Raw genomic sequence first — 24364 nt, 5'->3', positions numbered from 1 at the left:
GATATTTTTATATACTGTGAAATTATTACCACAATAAGTAGTTAACATCTATCATAACATAAAATTGCACATTTTTTCCTTGTAATGAGAACTTTTAAGATGTAATCTCTTTGTACTTTTCAAATATACTGTCCAGCATTGTTATCTATAGATACCATGCTGCATCTCCAGAGAACCTGTCTTTGAACTATTGCAGAATTTGAAGGTTTTAATTTGGGGTTTTACAGCTTAGCAAGTAGCAGTGGTTTTATCTCTCTTCAGTTACCACCATATCTCTTTCCTGTGCATCCACTTGTGTCTTTTCCTGATATTACAACTGTCTGACCACTGGAGTGTAGTCATTTTTATTTTGGGTGGAAGTGAGAAGGTATCTGATTCATCTGGGCCATGAGATTTGGGATCTTATGTTCTTAGTATGCATATGAAGGGGGCTTCCTTGTTAGCGCAGCCGGTAAAGAATTGGTGCAGGAGACCCCGGTTTTATTCTTGAGTTGGGAAGATCCCCTGGAGAAAGGATAGGCGACCCACTCCAGCATTCATGGACTTACCTGGTGGCTCAAATAGTCAAGAATCTGCCTGCAATGCAGACCTGGGTTCAATCCCTGGGTTGGGAAGATCCCTTGGAGGAGGGCATGGCAACCCACTCCAGTATTCTTCCTGGAGAATCCCTATGGACAGAGGAGCCTGGTGGGCTACAGTCCATGGAAACTAAAGAGTCGGACATGACTGAGCAACTAAGGACAAGCATACAAGCACATACCCAGGAATATAGGAATAATCTCATCTGTATATGTTTTTGTAGGCTTCAAGAAGGTCGAATCCAGACAAGTTACATGTTTTATCAGATAATTTGTGTTAGGACTGTTAAAACTTGTCCTAAAGAAGCCAAAGTTCAGTTTCTTTGACATGTCCCTAACAGGGCACCCAAAATGATTCATGATCTTGAACTTGCTTCCCTCTCCAAGTTCATGTTTTAGCATGCCGCTTTTTTCCCCTGCCTCTCCAGTTACTATGAACCATTCAGACCAGAACCCAGTGTCGGTTTATTTATTTATATTGCTGCGTTGCATCCTGTCAATTATTGCTATAATACCACATTGACATTGATTACACATTTGTTTGCCCAGTAGACTGTGAGCTCTTGGAGGAAGAGTACATTTGATCTTTGTATCCCTAACCAAGCATAATGCTTGACACCTGAATGAACTATGAAGCTGTTACCATGAAGTATCAGTTAGCTTCACACAGGGAGAGCCCAATGGGTTGATTCCAATTATTATTCAGGGACAAAGTTTACCCAGTCAAAGCATAAAATATATTCCAAGAAAGAATCCTGAAGACCAATAGGGAAAAATGCACTTATTCCTATTTCAATTATTTTCAAACTTAATCCTGAGAATTTCAGTGCTCTCAACCTCATGGAGGTAATCATTTGATTCTGAAAATCATTACACTTTGAAGTCAGAACTATTATCACCTCAAATTCAGTTACTGATATATAAAAGAGTAGAAAGAAAATTTAGTAAAATAAGAGGGAAAAAGCCCTCAGGCTAGCATGCAGTCTTTATATGGCTTTTTGCTGAAAATGACAAAATAACTCCCAAACTATGTCTTTCTGGTAGGAATTCAGGAGTACATTCAAAGGAAAATGCAAACTGAGAGTACTGTCAAAGTTCTATTTTAACCTTTTTGTGATATTTAACACCACAAAGAAGAGAGATTCTGTCAAATAAAAAGCTAGTTTGGCTTTTCTATTCTCTTATTCACTATTTTCTAGGCTTCTTTTCTACTTATCACCTCATTTAACTTGTTGACAAAAGATAGGGCGCAGCTGAAGATCAGTGGCTTCCAACATAATTCACAATTTCTACAACTACAGTACTTTCCGATCTCAGTAGGCAGCAAAGATCCATAGCTGGGCCATTAAGGAAGATGAATGATTATTTAATGTATTTTAAAGGGCTGCTGGTTGGCAGTCTCACATAGATGCTTTCAAAAGTGGAGCCTTGGCAGACTTGGAGAACAGTAGCTCCAGGTCATAGCAAAACAAAGATGGTGTTAAATTCCCTTGAATCATAGTCTTTTGACGCATTTGGAGATGTTACTGCAGCAACACATTATGTCACCTGAAGTTTAGAAGAACGTTTGAAAATGTCAGAGGAAATGAGTAATCCTTACCTGGAGAATTAAAGCAGGTAGCGACGCCTCTTACCAGAAAGTGACAGTGGTAACTACAGCAACTGATTACCCCTGTCTTTTATTAAAGAAATATACACGGTCTTGGCATTTGCTATTAATTAGCACCCATAGGACATCCATAAGGACCACATTTTAGGTCTTCCTCTCTTCTTTTTGAAGCACACATAAAGTTCTAATTTGGACATTCTTCTTACTTTTAAAAATGGCCACTAATCTTTTTTTCTATTTTGGTCTCTTGTGGTTCACTTTACAAACTTGTTTGCCAATGCATATGCTATAATTTTAATATATCAATATTTTAAGAGATGGAAATTATTATGCAAACTATCTTTTATTGGAAAGGTAAGGTAAATTAGAATAACTTTCATTAAATTGTGATTGATGATTTTCACTACAAAGTGTTTAAGATAACTGCAAGTGATATGTAAGATGCTAGGATAGTCTTAAAAACAGTTACTAAAGGTGATAGATATACATATGTATAAATACATACACACATATTTATATACTTACAGACCTAAAAAGGAAAATTTGTTTTAAAAGTAGGTTGACTTTATTTGTGTGAATGTTTCTTAAATTTATAGGTTCAAAGCCAATGATGCATTCTTAATGCAATTCTACTTCAGTTTCTTAAGTTTTGAAATCTGTCACTTACAGATAGCTCTCAAATAGAAAATACAAATTCAGCTTCTTTGAAAAAGTTGGACTGGCAACTGCAAGATATTTCTGGAGGCTACAAAGCAACTCTTTATTAGCACCTAAGTAGAACATCAGTCGGGGAAGGCACTGGCACCCCACTCCAGTCCTCTTGCCTGGAAACTCCCACAGACGGAGGAGCCTGGTAGGCTGCAGTCCATGGGGTCGTGAAGAGTTGGACACGACTGAGCGACTTCACTTTCACTTTTCACTTTCATGCACTGGAGAAGGAAATGGCAGCCCACTCCAGTGTTCTTGCCTGGAGAATCCCAGGGGTGGGAGCCTGGTGGGCTGCCGTCTGTGGGGTCGCACAGAGTTGGACTCGATTGACGTGACTTAGCAGCAGCAGCAGAGCTCAGTAACTCTGATCACTATTTGCATATTTTGTCAAGCCAAACTTTATTCTGGGGAAAATTTAAAACCTATATATAATTTTAAAGCAATTATGTCCTAGTTTCCTGGACCATGGTGATTTGTTATGTCTAGACCTGTTTGTAGCATTCTAAATTATGTCAGCACTGTTTTCATGGAAAAATAAGGATACCTGTTGAAAGATATGCTTCTGAATTTTGATTTAGGCCAACCAGTAAAGACAGACAGGAGGGTTAAAAACATTACTCAGGGTTAGGTTCATATATGACCCCAAAGCTAACCACTCCAGCCTTGGGGTCAGTGGTGAATAATGCTTTTTGTAGTTTTTTTTCCAGCAACAAAGCCATTTTCTCCACCCACTATTACCAACTTCTCACCCATAAGACTGGGTTAGGTGTCCCATTTGTGAGCATTCATAGTACCCTGTGCAGATCTGATGTGGTCTTCTTAACCTGTGCTGTAATTATCTGATAACTTGCCCCCAGCACATACTTGGCATGTATGACAATTCAATGATTGATTTATTAAATACTGTATTTTAGTTCTAATAGGTATGTTTTAACATCACTGATGTTTTGAAATCAGTGGTGTCCCATCATTACCCTTTAACGGAGGACAATGATCATAATTGAAATAAAAGTTGTTTATGCAGACCAGTGGAGTATAATTTGGTTTTAGTGAAGCATTTACTCATTATTTGAGGAATAATCACAATGTTCTCTATTCTTGCAAAGCAACCACTGATGGCTTCTGCGGCCTTGCTCTTGCAGCATGTGGACCACAGACAGCAGTGCATCAGCCCTGAGTGCTCGTGAGGAATGCAGACTCTCAGGCCCCACCCTAGACCTCCTGAATCAGAATTTGCCTTTTAAAAGCGATCGAACATTGATTTAAGGAACCTAAGAAATGAAGACACCTACAAGTTGATGAGTCTGTGTTATGAGTTCGTTGAAGTGAGGTGTGGAAGAGTTTGCCCTTCTCCCATGCTGGAAACCATAGCCAAAGGCAGGGGAATAGCTGCAAGTCCTCAGATTACAAAGAAGAAAATTCAAGAACAAATTCAGCTAGTATCAGCAATTTATATGGAAAGCATACCTTCTTTAAGGCACCGCCATACTGTTCAGTTAAAAGTCATGCTTTCTTTTTCAGTGATATTTACATTATTTTTCTATCTTAGAAGTCATGATATTGTGCAATTGGATGACACAAGGTATTTCTTCCCTCTAATGACCCTTTCTGAGGGTAGGGACAGGGCCTTGGCTGAGCACCTAGCTCTGTCTCTAGCACCCAGCACAGAATGTCTAGCTAATAGCACACAAGAGCTGTTTATAAGAAGGAGAGGAGTTTATACTTTTTAAACCTTTTTCTTTCTTTGAAAAAGATATGGTAACTGTTTCTGTTTTGAATCACGAAATCCTGTGAATAAGATGGGTATGATATTATAGTTTATAGATCTCAAAGATAAGCTAGGACAAGGAGAAACATTAGCTAAAATATGATTTAGTTAATCATACGGTTTCAAGCATAGGACTTATATGGATTACCGGACAGAGATCCAGAACGTTAAATTCCAGTTCTGGGCCCATAGCTTTATGCGAAGCTCCACCTGCTGACCTTGTGTCTCCTACCCTTCTAAGGAATTAGACCACATGAGATCTGCAAGATGAGCTCTCTCCCTTTTTCCAGGCTCAGCCCAGATGTGTTGTCTGGCCTTCTAAATCTCCCATTGTCCATCCTCATCCTACTTGGTGTGTTTCCCTGCCTCTGTATAAATTTGAACTTCTTAGTGAGATAAAAAGATAATACTTGAGAAGGTAAAAGTCATGCTTTTGTCCATATTGTTTTCAGCAATACCTACAAGTTTGCAGGGCATCTAGTTGAAAATTAAATACAGAATTGAATTGAATAACTGAAAATTGAAGAGCTAAATAGAAAATTTGAGCCATCTTTTTTTCTCTGTTTCTATAAGCTTTAATCTTGGCATATTTAGCTTTAAGATTTTTTTATTCTGACACTAATGGCTTTCTGTCTTTAAGATATTATTTCTTTTATACTCTTTTAACTTTTTATAGACTGTGGGAAATAATGACTTTATTTCTAGAATTTTTCAAAGATCAAACAGTTCATTTATGCTTATAAAGATGAAGCATAGCTGGGATGACATTGAAAAGAAAAACAAAATTGAACTTAAATTTCAATCAGAAGAACAGTCAATAAAGATAAGTCATACAGGTGTTGGTTATGATGAATTCTCCACAGCTCTAGTTAACATTCTGATTATTTTCTTCAAAAGATGACTTCATTTTCCTTTGTTTTGTGAATTGCATACTTTCCACTAAATTGATTGGGCTAGAACTGCTATGAAAAGGGTTGAAAAATGTACATCTAGAATGGATATAGATGACAAGCACTCTCTTTCAACTTCCAACAACTTTAATTCTGTGTTCCTGTTTCTGGCTTTGATTTACAGATGTAATTGTTGCACATATGTTTGGGGCACTTGAAGTAAGTCTAAAGTAACAAGTGTCTTAGGATTGTGTTAAAAACCCCATCTTAGCTGGTTTTTATCCTCACCTTTTTAGAAGTTGATTATTATAACTGTAATTACCCACTCTTCATGATTTAGCATATGTGGAATACAACCTATTTCCAGACAAATGTAAATGAACATGCATTTTGGTATTTTCAAAAGAAGATTTTTGAAATATGCAAATATCCTTCAGAAGCTCTGAAGGACTATAGAGTAATCAGAGCGTTTCCGTCATCGCCTCTTCTCTATGGCCCTTCATCTGGATTCTCTTTTTTCTTGCCTCACTCTTGTATTTTAAAAATGTTATTGGCTTCTTACTTCAGTCTTTTTCCTTTGCTGGACTTACACTTCTTATTTCTTTGTCAACTAGTTTACCTAAAGTCTTTTAGCCTAGGCCTGAAAGCATGGGCTCATTGTTAGATTATAGTGTTTTCCCTCAGAGAAGTCGCTTCTGGAAGCATACTTCTTCCCCAGATACAACTGCTAAAATTTTCAAGACAGATATAAGAGAAAGAAAGGCTAGAGTAACAGCACTAAAAAGAATCTTAAAAATCAGATAGTCCAGAAATTTCAAACTGATGACCCTCAGGCTCACGCTTTATTTTGTTTAAGAGTTTTATTGAAATGTGATTTACATATCTTAAAATTCACTTGACTCGCATTATTTTCTAATGAATTTGGTTTCAACACTCAGAAAATCTAAATTGTTGGTTTATGTTGGAAACTTAAAGCATTTAGGAGCACAGGGTCTGAATTTGCATCAGGATGAATTGCATTGGCTGGAGCTGAGTTCATTTATTTTTTCTGGGTGGGATGTAAAGTGTTTAGTTTGACAGTTTTCTCTGTACCTTTTTGTCTCACACTCAGCCTGCTTCACTCATTCAGTCGCCGTCAGGATCCTCTAGGCCTCTTGCCTGTGACACTGGTAGGTCTAGTCCAATTCCCATTTAATAATGGGACAGAGAGGTAAGGGGACTTGCCCAAGTAAATTAAAAACAACTTATCTATTTGGTATCTACCATAAATTACTTTAGAAATATTTAGTTAAACAGGTTTTAATTATAATTCTTACTGACAAAAATAGAATTCATGTAACAATGTTTGTATATCACTAAATTACTTCCATGAGTCACTAATGGATTTCAATCTGCAGTTCGAAAAGCATTGCTGAAAATAATGCTTACATATTTGAATTCATCACAACAGATCCTCAAAATATTCTAATTATCTGAAGTTTTTAAGAATTAATTTAAGGTCATAGGTAGGTAGTATATTAGTAATAATAGCATTAACAGCTAACATTTGTTGAGTACCTCCTACTCTGTGTAAAACATCATTAAGAGATGAGAATAAGAGAGAAAACCTGAAAAGGTGAGAATAAGAGAGAAAACCTGAAAAGAGTACATAACAAGATAGGACAAAAAAATCACTCTATTATATTTATTTGATTTAATTTTAGGACATTAATAGAAAAGTGGGTTCTTCATTTGGTTTGAATTACAGAGATTAAAGATGTCAGAACTGTGCTGTCCAGTATCTTAGTCACTAGTCATATGCAGCTATTTAAATTTCTATTTAAATTAATCAAAATGAAATAAAATAAAAAATTCATTTTCTCTGTTACATTGGCCACTTTAAAAATACCCAAAAAGCTATGTGTGGCTGGTGGCTACCATTTGGACAAAACAAGTATAAACTTTTCCATTATCATAGAAAGTTCCTTTGGACAGTACTGCTCTAAAATAGTTATATCTTTTGAAGTATTTGAATCATGTTTAGATAAAAATTTAAATTGCCACATGTCACTATTGACAATAGCCAAGACGTGGAAGCAAACTAAATGTCCATCAATAGAGGAATGGATAAAGAAAATGTACATGCATATAGTGGGTTATTACTCAGCCATTAAAAAGAATGAAATGATGCCACTTGTAGCAACATAGATGGACCTGAGGATTATCATAGTAAATCAGCCAGAGAAAGGTAAATATGTGCTATCACAAATATCATATGTTATTACTCATATGTGGGATATGATTTAAAAAAAAGATTAGACAAATGAGCATATTTGCAAAATAGAAACAGACTTACAGATATTAAAAATAAGCTTATAGTTATCAAAGGGGAAACAGTGTGGGGAGAGAGAAATCAGGAGCTTGGGATTAACATACATATACTACTATATATAAGCTAGATAACTACCAAGGATCTATGTATAGCTACTGGGAACTATAATCCACATTCTGTGCTGTGTGCTTAGTCGCTCAGCTGACTCTTTGTGACCCTATGAAGTGTAGCCCCCCAGACTCCCCTATCCTTGGGGATTCTCCAGGCAAGGATACTGGAGTGGGTAGCCTACCCCTTCTCCAGGGAATATTCCCAACCAGGAGTTGATCCGGGGTCTCCTGCATTGCAGGCGGTTTCATTACCTGCTAAATTACCAGAAAGCCCCATTCAGTATTCTAGAATACCTTAAATGACAAAAGAATCTAAAAAATAGCAATTGTATGTATATGTATAATTGAATCACTCTGCTGTACATGCCTAACACAATACTGTACACCCCTAATACAATATTGTACTGTATAAATCGAACTCCAATAAAATTAAAATTAAAAAAAACAAAAATTGCTATATGCCAGCTGTATACAAATTAACCCATGCATATTTTATAGTCTTTTTAAAAATTGAGTGTTAGCTGTCATCAGCCAGCCAATATTAATTTCCTTTAGAGAAGTTTAAGAGTAAACTAATGTGCCTAAATGGGTTGGCTGTGGAATTATCTTAAATGGGTTTCTTTAAGCCTATATTTCAAGCTTTCCTCCACCTTAAGTTCAAGTGTTTGACATGATTAACAATCATTAATGTCAAGTAATTCTCATTTCATGAGAAGTACTTAGAGCAAAGGCAAGTGTTGATAAGTTTTATGGAATTTTCCTAAAAGCTTAAATATAAGCTGCAAGACAATGCAAGCCTCTCTGGTCTATCAGAATACTAAATCTCTTGCAGTAGGTTCTGAAGGTGAAAGCTAAAGTGGCAGGTAGACGCATGCCTTGTCTCACTGCAATTTTCAAGCCCCCATTGGCTTGTTAGAGGAAAAAAAACATTACTTTGGTCCTAAAGTCAGGAACAGAAGAAATGATCTTAAAGCTACTAGAATTCTTCTGCTTAAGGCAAGTGACATAGAAAAACTGATCCATCTCACCATTTCCCCCTAATATGTTATCCTGATTTGGAGAACAAGGGGCTAGATGTACTGAAATTCTGCAACGTTTCTCTGGCTCCAACTTCAGACTCAAGGCTTTCTCTTTTCATCTTTATTGGAATCTAGTTAGAACTCACAACCCCAGGCTTCTCTGCCTTTTCAACTACTGCTCACAAAAAGAAATACCTTCTTCATTGGGATCAAGCAAAAGCACACACCTGGAACAGAAGTTTTATGAACAATATTTGTCTTTAATACTGGATGATTGCTGACATTTTCTATTTGTTTTATTTGGTGTCATTATTTTAAAATGCTGATTAAGACCCATAAATTGCTTTCATGACCACAAATGGGTTGCCAGCTGAAGTTTGAAAAATATTGCCTTGAGCAATACTGGAGTCATCGTTATCCATTCTTGGATATGAAGCCTTCTTGAAAATTGGCTAAAATATGCACAAACGTGATAGCTCATGCCGATAGGTTGATCTTTCTGAAACATGGATGGAAATGTTTCTCTGCAGCTGCACTTTTGACCTGAGCTTTTCTAATGATTTGTTGGCACTGATGTTCCCACTTGCCAGAAGTTCAAAAGCTCTTCTTGAAACCGGCCTGTTAATGTTCCCACTTGCCAGAAGCAAGTTCAAAGGCCTTCCTCAAACTAGCTCATTATGACTGGGGAGATAAATGGGCTCACCTTTTGTAGAGAGCTATTATCATGAATTATTTCCCCTCTCCTTATAGTCTATTCCAGTACAGTTATGGCAAAATTAGAAAAACAAAAGTTAATTTTTTTTTTTTCAGAGGCATGGAAAACATACCATCTGAAAGATTCTGTTGAATATGACACACAAAAAATATACTATCTGATTTTAGGGAATAAAATTCTTTCTACAATCATTTGTATTCAAATAATCTGTAGCTAAAAATATATTAGTCTAACAACAATATCCATATTAAGAATTATTTCCAAAGTTCAGTTACTATCTGGTTTATTTCCAAAAATTATTTAAAAAAAGTTTTCAAAAAAGAAAAATGTTTTACAGGTCTTTGTAGTTCTCTATTATATTATCAGTTTGTTTATAGTACCTTGTGGTCTATAACATAATTTTTATGTTGATTAATATTAATAATATTCTCAAAATAACCCCAGGGCCTCAAAGGCAGTATTTTTGTGTCTGTTATGAAGTAGAGGAAAGACAGGAATTGACCATGGCAAATGAAGGTTCTAAACTTTGTTAATTACCAGGTGGGTGATGCTGGACAAGTGACTTGATTTCCCTACTAAATACGCAGGGTGTTCTATAATTTAAAGGAGATAATTTAAATTGCCAAGCTCAGCAGAAAGAGCATGGTAGGTCCTGAGATATTTGTTGTGCTGAATCTGAATGTGGGGCAAGTGGATTTTTAAAGCTTCACAACCTTCTTTTTTCCCCTTTTTCAAGACTTCCTCTGTCTTCAATGACATTTGTAACATAATTTAATGAAGAAAATCTACAAGCTAAGTCTACATATAAGTTGAGAAAATGAGAAATCAATAAAAACTATACATTTTTTACAGAAGGAGAAGTAAAGAAAGATTATTTAATTAATCTTCATTGATTTGGGTAATGTGGTTTTCCAGTTTGCTGAACTCAGATTGGTTTCAAACTGTTGTCTTGATTTGCATTCTCTTCAGAATAGATGGCAGAGAGAACCAGGAGTAAGAATCACAGATGGAAAAATAACATGCCAAATCCACCCTGCAATGTGGGAAAACCAGGTTTGATCCCTGGGTTGGGAAGATCCCCTGGAGAAGGAAATGGCAACCCACTTCAGTACTCTTGCCTGGAGAATCCCATGGGCAGAGAAGGCTGGCTGGCTATAGTCCATGGGGTCCCAAAAGAGTCAGACACAACTGAGCAAATAACACTAATGCTTCCCCAAATATGAAGTTTATCTGTGAAATGGAATGGACTTATATGTAAGAACAAAGAAGACATAGTACAGATAACCTCTCCCTCACCCCTAAATATTTTCTGAAGTAGATTGATTTCTAGTCAAGGACGTTCAGCTCTTTTCAATGCCTAACCCATCTTTTTTGTCTTAGATCTTTCTCTGAACTTTTCCTTAAACTCCCTTGCCTCAAAATTGTAACACTTGACAGGCAGTGGCAATAATGCTGGGAGAAATGACTGGTGTTCTGAAAAAATTTCATGAAGGTCACACTGTTTGCCTGAGAGATGAATTTTAATATTTTTGTTGAGAAGTTCTTTCTACTCATTGGTGAGGATAGAGGGGGAAATGATGATACTGAGATTCATGATTTGTTTTTCTGCTTAGAAATGTTCACAGAATGAATGCTGTATTTTCTCCCAGTTTACTTCTTCCTGGTAGGATCAGGGTCCCTAGGGAGAAGCCACAGGGAGAGTGATTTCTTGGCAATCTTGTTATCTGTCTGGAAAACCTCTTTTCCCTTTGCTTCACTTTCAACTTTTCTTTGTTAAGACAACAGTTTGAAGTGACTGTAGGGCTCTTTCTAAGGTTTGAAGCAGGTTCAATTTTACTTGGAGTCCGCTTTGTTCAGAGCAGGCTATGCAGGGAAATTTTTGCTACGCATGCATGTACGTGCTCAGTCGTATTCATCTCTGTGACTCCATGGACTGTAACCCCTAGTCTCCTCTGTCCATGGGATTTCCCAAGCAAGAATACTGGAGTGATATGCCATTTCCTTCTCCAGGGGATCTTCCCCATCCAGGGATTGAACCTGCATCTTCTGTGTCTTGTGCATTGGCTGGTGAGTTTTTGCTAAGGAGCTATCAAATTCAGAATGTTAATAAAGTGAACTAGACTGATCCTCTAGTTGAGTACACAAGAATTGGTTAACCATCTCATTCAGATGAATAGCTAAACTCACAGGGAAATCTAGCTCTTTTACGACTGGATTAATCTAATAATGGTCAAAGAACTAACTTTCCTTCAGCTCCTTCCCTTACTTTTTTCCCCCCTTTCTAGCCATTAGTCAGAGCGGAGTAGAATATGGCTAATGAGAGAAACTGACGGACACAGAGTTGAGAAGACAAGATTGATAGACTATTAGGTATTAATTTTGTAATAGAGCTTTAGGGTTATCTTATTTTAACTTCACCAGGATGATCATAGCCATCATTCTTTGATTTGAAAGAACTAAATTTCCTTCCCCCAGGAACACACCAGATGAAATACTGATAAATCAGAAACATATGTTAACACAGCTTGTCATATTTTGAATAATTAAGTGCAAATTGTTGAATAAATATTAAAAGTTCAGTGACATGATACCAAGTTTCCCTAGGCTTAGGTAAAATGATATCCTAATAGAGATAATAAAATATGTCATTACTTGTCAAAAAAGCTAAGAAAAAAATACATCATAACCTCTAAAACTTATTATCCTCCAATCTAAAATTTCTCTCTTTACTCTGTAGCCTATAGAAGAGTGATATAGATCTGTATGCAGAAAAAGATTAACATAAATAATAAGAGAAAAGTCCAGACAGTATGCATAGTATCAATTCAGTTTTCCATTAAGAGCAATATTCATGTTTGAAAATCTGAAGACAGTGGAAGGATGAATTACTCATCAGACATGTCTCTTGTAAGAATCCTGGTCCTCTCAACCTCACCCATCTCCTATTCTAGGTACTGCTGGATGGATGTCCTGAGATGTACTTTATAAAGGCTTTTTAGAGAATGATCCTGAGAGATGAGCAGTCAGTAGCACTTAGCTACATCTTCCAAGTACATAATGTCCTTCTGTGAGAAATCCCTCTTCCCCAGTTTCACTCCCTTCCTCAATTGCTGTCTCATGGACTGCACACCTTAATAAAGGAGAATGTATGCACCTTTGTCTAAGACACACACACAAACTTAGGAGTGGTCACATAAAGCAATAAGATTAGGGGCGAGGAATTTTTCACCTTTTTCTGTACTGTTTTCACTTTAGTTTTGATGAGCAAATATTACTTTCCTTTTTCTTAGAAGCTTAAATCAACATACAAGTACTGTATCATTGTTCCCATGGGTCAGGAGTCTGGGCACAGCTTTAGTAGGTCCTGAGCAGTTAAGATGTCCTGGGCTTTATTTCATCTGGAGCTCAGGATCTTTGTCCCTCTCACGTGACTGTTGGCAAAATTCAACAGGCCTTAGGTTCTATTTTCTTGCTGACTGTCATTTTTCTGGGGTTCACTCTCCACTCCTAGAGGTTGCCTGCAATTTCATCATAGGTGACCCTTTCCATATATGAAACTTTTCAGTTTCATCAGATAAAGGTTTTAAGGGGAACTATTCTCTATTTCTAAACAGATTCCTGGGTTAAGAAACGCTTCCGTGTTAATATTGCTCATTTTGTATATTATTCAATAGTTTCCAAATGTCATCATCCACTCCAATCTACTTCTTACTGTCCTTAGCCAAAACAGATTTTAAAAAAATCACAGCCTGTATCTATTCCTTGATCTGCCTTTATAGTCAGTGATTTAGGACATATTTGAAAATGAACCCTTGATCTTGAAACTATACCAGGAAAAGAAGCAGAGACAGGTAAAAATGTTATTCTTTTGGTCTATGATCCCTTTGTTGCAATATTTTTGTCAGATCTTTCCTGGCTACTATTGGGTAAGTGGTTGGTAGTGGCTCCAAGTTGTGAAGGGAAAATTCTATGAATACTGTCTACATCTTTTAAAAATTAAATCCTTCTAAATGTGAATAAATCTTATAAAACAGTCAGTCACTATCCTTTAAACCTTGTCTTGATCATCATTAAGTATCTCTAAGTTTTATAAACTCAAATAATCCTTTGATTCTGTCATCAACTATTGGAAAGCCATCATTTTCAAGATCCTTTGTTAGTCAGAAATTCCAGGTAAGGAATCATACTTACCATGTCACCCAGACACATGGGTGTTCTCCATCACTTACAGCCACAACATCCAACAGAATCTTCTGTAATGATGTAAATGTTCTCTATTTGCCCTGTGCAATATAGGAGTCACTAGCCACCTAGGAATACCTAGGACTACTGAGCTCTTGAAGTATGCAAATGAAGCAAATTTTAATTTTATGTAATTTTAAATAGCCACACATGCCAGTTGATTACCATACTGGATAGCACAGACTTAAAACAATTGTTTTCAAACTGTGTACCCTACTTGGTAGGGCTCATAGGTTATTTAAAAATAAATCCATAAATACCGTGAGCACACTGTTAAATGTATGGGCTTAGAATAGAACAGCATGCGTCATGAACTTGGGCAAATTACTTACTCTTAGTCTCTCTAAATTGCTACTTTTATTATATTTGGAATAACAAAGATGCCAACTACATAGAATTACTGTGAAAATTAGACAAATTAGATAATATCTGTGAACACAACATAGTGACTAGATTTTAAGAAAGAACTGAAGAAGACAAAGTGGAGAAAAAAACTTTGGATGCGTATAAATTTGTTTCAAATTTTAAGTGCTTTATTTAGAAGAGTTACTGATCTACAAAATATTTTTGTCAATTTGTATTTTCTCCATCAATAAATATGATAACTGTAACTTCTAGGTATAAGGACATTTTTTAGCATTAGAGTTGTACTTATGAGTAATAAATATACTGAAAAAATGCACTGTCTAGAAATGTTTATATTGGAAAATAAACAGAAAGGTCTTCTTTTTTTTATGATTGTAAATAAGTCATTGACTTTGGGGCACTGAAACAGGCTAATTCGAGCAAACATAAAGACTCAGTTAATTTTACTGACGCATATTCTAGTTGATTGTTTACTTAATACACATAAATCTCTAAGATAAAATGTAAGTCAAACATAGTTTTCAACTAACTTCCTTCTGTTAAATGTATAATTCTTTTTCTACATTGTTGGATTTGATTTGCTAGTACATATTACTGAAAACTTTTGCATCTATGTCCATGAAACATATTGATCTGTTTTCTTGTGATGTCATCATCTGGTCTTGATATTCTGGTAATGTTGGCCTCATAGAATGAATTAGGATATATTTCCCTCTACTTCTATACTCTGGAAGACATAGTAAAGAACTGGTATAATTTCTTCCTTAAATGTTGATAGAACTCACCAGTGAATCAATATGGGCCTGGTACTTTGTGTTTTTTTTTGAAGGTTATTGTCAATTCAATTTCTTTAATAGATACAGGCCTATCAAATGTCTATTTCTTCTTGCATGTGCTTTCGCAGGCTGATTTTAAGAAATTGGTCAACTTCATCTAGGTTATAAAGTCTGCACAGAGTTGTTCACAAAGTTCCTTTTTATCCTCTTAATGTCTATAGGATTTGTAGTGATGTTCCCTCTTTTTTTTTTTTTAACTGGTGAACAATCACTTTATAATGTTGTGTTGGTTTTTTCCATACAACAATGCAAATCAGTCATAACTATGTGACTCTATTCCCCACCCAAATCCCACCCATCAAGGTCATCAGAGCCAGGCTGGACTCCCTGTGTTATATATAGCAGTTTCTTGACTAGCTAGCTATCTATTTTCACATGGTAGTTATACATATGTTGATGTTAGTTTCTCAATTCATCCCACCCTCTCCTTCCCCTGATGTGTCCACAGATCTATTCTCTACATTTGCACCTCCATTCCATCTCTGCAGATAGTTTCATCAGTACCATGTTTCGAGATTGCATGTTGTTGTTCAGTTGCTAAGTTGTGTCTGACTCTTTGCCACCCCATGGACTGCAGCATGCCAGGCTTCCTTGTCCTCCACTATCTCCTGGAGTTTGCTCAAATTCATGTCCGTTGAGTTGGTAATACAATATTATCAACTCATCTTCTGTTGTCCTCTTCTTTTGCCTTCACTCTTTCCCAGCATCAGGGTCTTTTCCAATGAGTTGGCTCTTTGCATCAGGTGGTCAAATTATTGGAACTCTAGCTTCAATATCAGTCCTTTCAATGAATATTAGGGGTTGATTTCCTTTAGGATTGACTGGTTTAATTTCCTTACAGTCCAATGGACTCTCAAGAGTCTTCTCTAGGACCACAACTTGAAGGCATCAATTCTTCAGTGCTCAGCCTTCTTTGCAGTCCAACTCTTACATCCATACATGACTACTGGAAAAACCATAGCTTTGACAATACAGACCTTTGTCAGCAAAGTGACGTCTCTGCTTTTTAATACACTTGTCTAGGTTTGTCATAGCTTTCCTCCCAAGGAGCAAGCATCTTTTAATTTCAGGGCTGCAGTCATGGTCTGCAGTGATTTTGGAGCCCAAGAAAACAAAATCTTGTCACTGCTTCCACTTTCCCCCCATCTGTTTACATGAAGTGATGGGACTGGATGCCATGATCATAGTTTTTTGAATGTTGAGTTTTAATCCAGCTTTTTCATTCTCCTCTTTTACTCTCATCAAGAGGCTCATTTGTTTCTCTTCACTTTCTACCATTAGTGGTATCAGCTGCATATCTGAAGTTGTTGCTATTTCTATCAGCAATCTTGATTCCATCTTGTGATTCATCCAGCCTGACATTTTGCATGACATAGTCTGCATAGAAGTGAAATAAATAGAGTGACAATATACAGCCTTGTCATACTCTTTTCCCAATTTTGAACCAGTCCGTTGTTCCATATATAAGGTTCTAACTTTTGCTTCTTGACCTGCATACAGGTTTCTCAGGAAGTAGGTAAGGTAGTCTGACATTCTTGTCTCTTTTAAGAATTTTCCACAGTTTTTTGTGATCTACACAGTCACAGGCTTTCATGTAGTCAATGAAGCAGATTTTTTCTGGAATTCCTTTGCTTTATGATCCAATGAATGTAGGCAATTTGATCTCTGGTTCCTCTGTCTTTTCTAAATCTAACTTGTACATCTGGAAATTCTCAGTTCAAGTACTGCTGAAGCCTAGCTTGAAGGATTTTGAGCGTAACCTTACTAGCATATGAAATGAGTGCAATTCTACAGTAATTTGCACATTCTTTGGCACTGCCCTTCTTTGGGATTGGAATGAAAACTGACTTCCAGTCCTGTGGCCACTGCTGAGTTTTCTAAATTTGCTGACATATGGAGGGCAGCACTTTCACAGCATCATCTTTTAGGATTTTAAATAGCTCAGCTGGAATTCCATCACCTCCACTAGCCTTGTTTTTAGTAATGCTCCCTAAGAACCACCTTAGTTCAGACTCCAGAATGTCAGGCTCTAGTTGAGTGACCGCATCATTGTGGTTATCTGAGTCATTAAGACCTTCCCTCCTAGTGGTTTGCCATTCCCTCCTCTGGATTCCATATATATTAATTTAATATATGATACTTGTTTTCTCTTTCTGACTTACTTTCTTACTTAAGAAGGCTCTAGGTTCATCCACCTCATTACAACTGAGTCAAATTTGTTCCTTTTTTATGGCTGAGTAACCTCTTTGATTTCTGATATTAGTAATTTGTATTTGCTCTTTTTTTCTTAGTTTGGCTATAAGCTTGTCAAAATTGCTGATAAAAATCACTGATATTCTCAAAGAAACAGCCTTTTCTTTTCATTTCTAACATATGCATATATGTTATTCTATCATATGCAATTAATATTATCAATGTCCCTCTGCATAATATTTCACTGCATTTTGCAAATCTTGATAAATAATATCTTTCATTTCATTCATAAATAAATAAATCATTCATTCAGTTAAAAGTATTTAAAAATTTCTCTTGAGAATTCTTCTTTGACCTATTATCTTAAAGGGTGTTGCTTAATCTCCAAATATTTGTGAATTTTCTAGCTATCTTTTTGTTATTGATCTAGTTTAATTCCAATATGGTCTGAGAACAGACATTGTGTGATTTCTATTCTTTTAAATTTGTTAAAATGTATTTTATGACACAGAATGTATTCTATCTTGGGTGAATATGCATGAGAACTTGAGATGAAGGTGTATTCTGTGCTTGTATGAAGTAATCAATCAATGTCAGTAGTACCTAGTTATTGTCAGTATTATTGAGTTCAATGATGTCCTTACTAATTTTCTGTCTGCTGTATCTGTACATTTTTGATGGGTGTTGAAATCTCAAACTACAATAGTGGATTAATCTACTTCTCCTTATAGTTCTATCAGTTTTTGCCTCACATGTTTTGATGCTGTTTTTTGTTACATACAATAAAAATTGTTAAGTTTTCTTGGAGAATTAAACCCTTTATTATTATGTAATGACCCTCTTTACCCCTGATAACTTTCTTTGCTCTGAAGTGAGTTCTGAAATTAATATACTTACTCTTGCTTTCTTTTGATTATTGTTAGCATCATATATCTATTTCCATCCATTTATTTTTAACCTATGTGTATCTTTAAAAAAATGTATTAAATTTTTAATTGAAGGATAATTGCTTTACAGAATTTTGTTGGTTTCTACCAAACATCAACATGAATCAGTCATAGGTATACATATATGTACCTATGTGCATCTTTATATATAAAGTGGGTTTCTTGTAGATAACATACAGGTGTCTTGTTATTTTGGTCAGTTCTGACAGTCTATCTTTATATACCTGCTCTAACCATTGCACAGAGTATTCAACATGTTTGTTTTTCTGTATTTTGAGACCTCATTACTTCTAGCTTCTAATCATGCTTAAATCCCTTAAAATTTTTTATAATTATTCTCTCACAGTTAGTATTTGTCTTCCTTCAGACTTGTCTTCCTTTAACATGTGTCTTTTACTGGATTTTATTTATTACTTTCCATATTATATCTTCTCTGCCTGTTTGTTAGAGTATATTCATATTTCATATATCACATTTTTACATAGAATATTTTTTCCACTGACCATCTCACATAGCTCTAGAAAAAAAGCCTTACCTTAGCCTGGAAGAGTACACATTCAGATATATTGGAACCACTTCTTGGGGAGGTGTCAAAGTGAATCACTAAGTATCTAATAAGAGTTTCCTTCTAAGTTAAGCCATCAGTCATACATGGAGCAACACTCCCTGATATCAATGCATTAGATGACCAGCAAAACATACACCATCCTGAACACACATAAAGGAAAATAAAGCAGTAAATTGTTTTGAAAGTCTCATAATAGTCAGTGACTTACAGTGATTTTCCATCCAGAGGGGCCTCTGTCTCTTGCCTCTAGATAGTTAAATAAATGAAAAGGCTCCAGACAGTCCAGAAATGGTAACCTTTACCTTTGACATGGAAAACTGCTAAATAGCAACTTGTCATTTGAAATTTTTAAATCACAAATGTGCTAACCATTAGGTACACGCAGGTTTCCATTTCATTTTATGATCAACTTTTTTTAAGGTTGTTTCTCAAGTTTAAGGTTGTCAGATTTAGCAAATAAAAAATATGGAAGTACACAGTTATATCTGAATTTTAGAGAAACAATAAGTTGTTGATTTTTGTCCAATGCAATATTTGGTATCAACATATACTAAGAAATATTGTTTTTTTCTCTGGCATTCAGGCTTACTTTGGTGTCCTGTATTTTGTCTTGCAAACCTACTCAGGTTATGCATATGGTTGGCAGATGTTTGGGGAATTGATGCTCTTTTTGTCTGGATCAAGAGTTTGATTTCATTTGTGTTAAGAATATCATGGATGAAAGAATGAGATAAGTTACATGGAAGCCAAAGAAGTAAGTGAGAATTGCAGTAGGAAGAATTTTGATTAGGGTTAAGGAAAGCTATTTTGATTCAACAGACACTTGGTTTTTGATATCTTGGAATAGAAACTTTCTCAACCTAACTTTTTCAAAATCCCAGATCCTCTAAAACATTATTGACTATAAACTCTAAGGCACCTTAGGAAAGTAGACTCAATCTTTATGAAAACTTAGATTGTTAATGATTTCCTGGTTATGTCTCACATGCATAGATGAAAGAAACTGAAAGCACCTTTCAGTAGAAGTCCTTGTAAGTGAAGACTCCAAAAGAAGTTTAAGAGAAAACTGCTCAATAATTAAAAAAACATAATTTTGAATTTAGGATTTCATCTGACAGTTTTCCATTTGAAAGTAGATTGCAAGCTTCAGTTGGCATGTCTTTATCTTCTGCATCTTCGAATCATCCACATTACCTTGCAAAAGCAGATGCTCAGCAAATATTTTCCAGCTAAGAAATCAAAATCCAAAATTTGTATGGAAGGAAGCATCTGCCCTTGACCACAATGTGTGCCATAATAGCTGATCTTCCAACCATAAATATGGATAGAATACTACCCTATTCATAGTATCGATGAGCTGTCAAATCATCTTTGAGCTTCTTTTGTTTGTATGTCCCCGGTTTTATTTATTTTGCACTGATGTGATCTGAACAGTCTTGTTTTTCTGGTTCTTCTTTGAGCACTTTGATATCCTCCTGCTTTCCTCTAGCTGTTTCTAGCATCCATTATGTTCCTTTGCCTTTCTGATTTATCACTCCCGTTTCCTGCTTGTGTTCCCAGAGTGGTGTTTGCTTCATTAGAGGGATTTCCTTGTGGACAGTTCTGCCCAGAATATGTGATGCAATATGGACAATGGAGAGAGTCTGTTCAGCTGGCCTTTTTTTTTTTTTTCTTCCTGCATCTTTTTTTTTTTTTTTCCCTGCACCTTCAATTAAACATATTTATCACCAACTAGTGTTTCTTAAGGACACTCATGCTCAGCACATTTTATCAGTAACTGCACTTGTCAAAGTAAGACAGTCTTTCCTGAATCTTATGTTGTTTACAAAAGGCTACTTCGACAGTTAATTTTCAAAATGGCATTTCCTTTGGTCCTTTCTTCCACTAACTCTCTCCTTAAAAGCACAAATCCTTAATTCTCCCCTCAAGTTTTTTTATAATTTTTTATTTATGTCTTTGAACAGGTAATGCAAGAGCATCTTATAATGTTGAAAGGGTTCAGATATTTTGGAGAGAAAGTAAGTACCCAACCCCCAGACAAGCCACTGTGCAGTTCACCTGGCAAGGAATTGCTATTAGAACAGGAATCATCTCCATGGATGAATTACACACATACAAGTATAAACATTTTTTTAAGGGCAAAACGTAGCATACTTTAAACACTGTTTTGCCATTTGCACCCAAGTTGCACCTTAATTCAGTTATTAATTTACATTCCAAATATATGTAGAATTAAATGAAATTTTAGATGCTCTGAGAAAGCTTATCATTCAAGGGAAACCTAAGGTGAATTTGTATAGAAATGTAAAGAGTGAAAGACAATTGGTTTAATTTTTGATTTGCTGTAATTTCTGAAATTTTTTTTTTTTAAACTTTCTATGGACCCTGGAAGAAGACATTTGGGAGATATTTCAGATGTGGAACTACAGAGATCTACAGATCACATTTGATTTACAGGTCATTCCTAACACTGCCTCAGAATACCCAGCCACATAAATCCATTAAGCCCATCACAAGGAGAAATTCTCATCCTGTTTCTCTTTTCGCCTCTGTTTATAAATGGCTTGCACAATCCACAGAGGCCTCCCTAAGTGCCTCAGAGAATCTTTTCTCCCTTGTTTTCAGAGGGCAGCTTAGATACTTGAGCTACAGCTTAGCCTCTGTTACCACCCAGATAGATCAGCCCTGTGCTGACTTCCAGCAATGAAGCAGGAATGGAAACCTTTTATGTGAATAATTCTCTATAACTGAGATTGCATTAATCCAGACAAAATATCCTTTCTCTCTTTCTATGCTCAGGGAATGGATATGGGCCAAGACTGTATTAACCATGTTTAAGCCTATTCTCTAAACTGCAATTTACAGTGTTCAACTGAAGTAGGTGCTTTGTGAGCAGAGTTTTCATGTGACACTTCCTACCCGTGTGTGTCATGTGATTAAAAAGTAACAGGCTAAAGGGTGGTGGGTTTCACATCAAGGTTGTACTAGTGCTAGTTACTGTCACAGGCCTCTTGTGCTGTATTTGCATATCACCTGCAGATAGAAGTATGATGAAACTTACACTAACATTTCCTCTTCAAGGGAAATCCAAATATGCTTAAGTTTGGTGGCTTCCAGAAGGTCAAAGCCTGAGAAGCCCCTTGTTTGTTCTCACCCAGAATGAAAGAGAATATTGAGCCACTCTCAGTCATATGGTCCCTACTGTATGAACTTTTGGGAAAATGGGAACAGAAGATTATACAGTCTTTAAAAGAAATTACAATGGAAAATGGCAATAGATATACCTCAGAAGATACAAGCTCAGTTTCTCAGATAACTTTCAGTGATATTCCTTTACTCTTTCCCTTATAAATTGTCATCATTGTAACTTGCAAAAATTACTGAGTTTAGAATAGACACTATCATATTTATGTACAGTTTTGGCTAAGGAAATACACTTAACTGAGGCTACCTGATAACTGAGTCATTGTCAGCATCCATCAGGTAGCCTTCCTCCATTTACTCAATGTATTACCTATAGAGTCAGCCCTTTACTCACTGGGGCAATCCTAGACAGTTTATCCAAAATATGCTTTGTATCAAATATAGTACTGACTTAGAATGGTTAGGAAAATTACATTAGACCATGTTGCTAAAGCTCTTGAATTCACAGTACTGTCTAATAAAAATATAATGCTAGTCAAAAATGTGAGCTGCAAATATTTTTTAGTTTCTTATGCATGAATTTCCTAGTTTTGCATACTCACACACATTTCTGAGTAGTATTTTTCAATAATATTAATGGTTTTTAATATATTTTTCTTTTTAATTAATAAGCCATGGACTTAAACAGTAATGGCAATATTTGATTTGATTGAGTAAAAGAATTTAGTCATAGATCTTTCTTTGTTATTGTGCAATCAGAGTGATTGCTTCACTGACGGATTCTTATTAGATCTGCATTGCCACTGAGAACAATAAATGTGGCACTAGAATATCAACTTTGTTAGAAATAAACAAACAAAATTGGGCATTTTTATGTAGTGTTTTAACTGGTAAAACAAAATAATATGAGAGTTATGGACAAACTGTAAAAGCTATACAAATGTTAGTTGTTGCTAATATTGTTGTTAATGGTCTATAGCAGTTTTTACTATCTATTTCATACATTGTTTACCCATGACAAGATATTTGGGAGAAACCAATGAGGAAGTAGATGCTTCCCACACCACGTAAATCTCAAAGTAGTAGATATTTTTTGATAAATCATAATCACTATCTTAGAGAAGGAAATGACAAACCCACACCAGCATTCTTGCCTGGAAAATCCCATGGACAGAGGAGCCTTGTGGGCCTGGGGGTTGCAAAAGAGCTGGACATGACTTAGTGATTAAAAAATTATCACTATCTACAATTTTTTATGTGGTATTATCTTTGTATTATACATATGCAAAATAAAAAAGATTTTGTATGGATCATCTGGTCAGATGATAGCAGACAAAAATTATTATGCACTCTTATGAATAAGATATTCTCATCACAATACAAATGCTCAAGGAATATAATAGATCTTAGAGTTTACTATGGGGACCTTTAATATGCCTTTTGTTCCATTCAATCCAAAATGCTCCACATGGAGCATTTATTAGAGTCACAAAGAGTTGATTCTAAGGCATAATAAAGCTAGAAATAGGTAACCACATTTCTCAAATTAAAATGACAATACACTTTTAAATAATGCATTGATCAAAGAACAGATATTGGAAAACATTTTGTGCTGAATAAGTTCAGTTAAGTTACTCATTTGTGTCTGACTCTTTCCGACCCCATGGACTGCAGCACGCCAGGCTTACTTGTCCATCACCAACTCCCGGAGCTTACTCAAACTCATGTCCAGTGAGTTGGTGATACCACCCAATCATCTCATCCTCTGTCACCCCTTTCTCCTCCAGCCTTCAATCTTTCCCAGCATCAGGGTCTTTTCTAGTGAGTCAATTCTTCGCTTTAGGTGGCCAAAGTATTGGAGTTTCAGCTTTAACATCAGTCCTTCCAATGAATATTCAGGATTGATCTCCTTTAGGATGGACTGGTTGGATCTCCTTGCAGTCCAAGGGACTCTCAAGAGTCTTCTCCAACACCACAGTTCAAAAGCATCAGTTCTTTGGTGCTCAGCTTTCTTTATAGTCCAACTCTCACATCCATACATGACTACTGGAAAAACCATAGCTTTGACTAGATAGATCTTTCTTGGCAAAGTAATGTCTCTGCTTCTTTATATGTGTATAGATACATGTATACATATAGCTGATTTACTTTGCTGTACATCAGAAACTAACACAACATTGTAAAGCCACTATACTCCAATAATTTTTTTTTCAAAACATTAGTGTTGACACGGGAAAGATGCATTCGTTAGGGAGGCTGATCTAACAAAACATGTATGTTCACATTGTTTGACAGTATACACATTCACATAGGTGGAAAGGATAGGACAGCTACATAATGTCATATTTTAACAAGAATAA

Source organism: Odocoileus virginianus, chromosome 14 (assembly GCF_023699985.2).
Source record: "Odocoileus virginianus isolate 20LAN1187 ecotype Illinois chromosome 14, Ovbor_1.2, whole genome shotgun sequence".
Classification (NCBI taxonomy): Eukaryota; Metazoa; Chordata; class Mammalia; order Artiodactyla; family Cervidae; genus Odocoileus; species Odocoileus virginianus.
The sequence above is the reverse complement of the archived record's forward strand: the minus strand, read 5'-3'. Positions refer to the sequence as shown.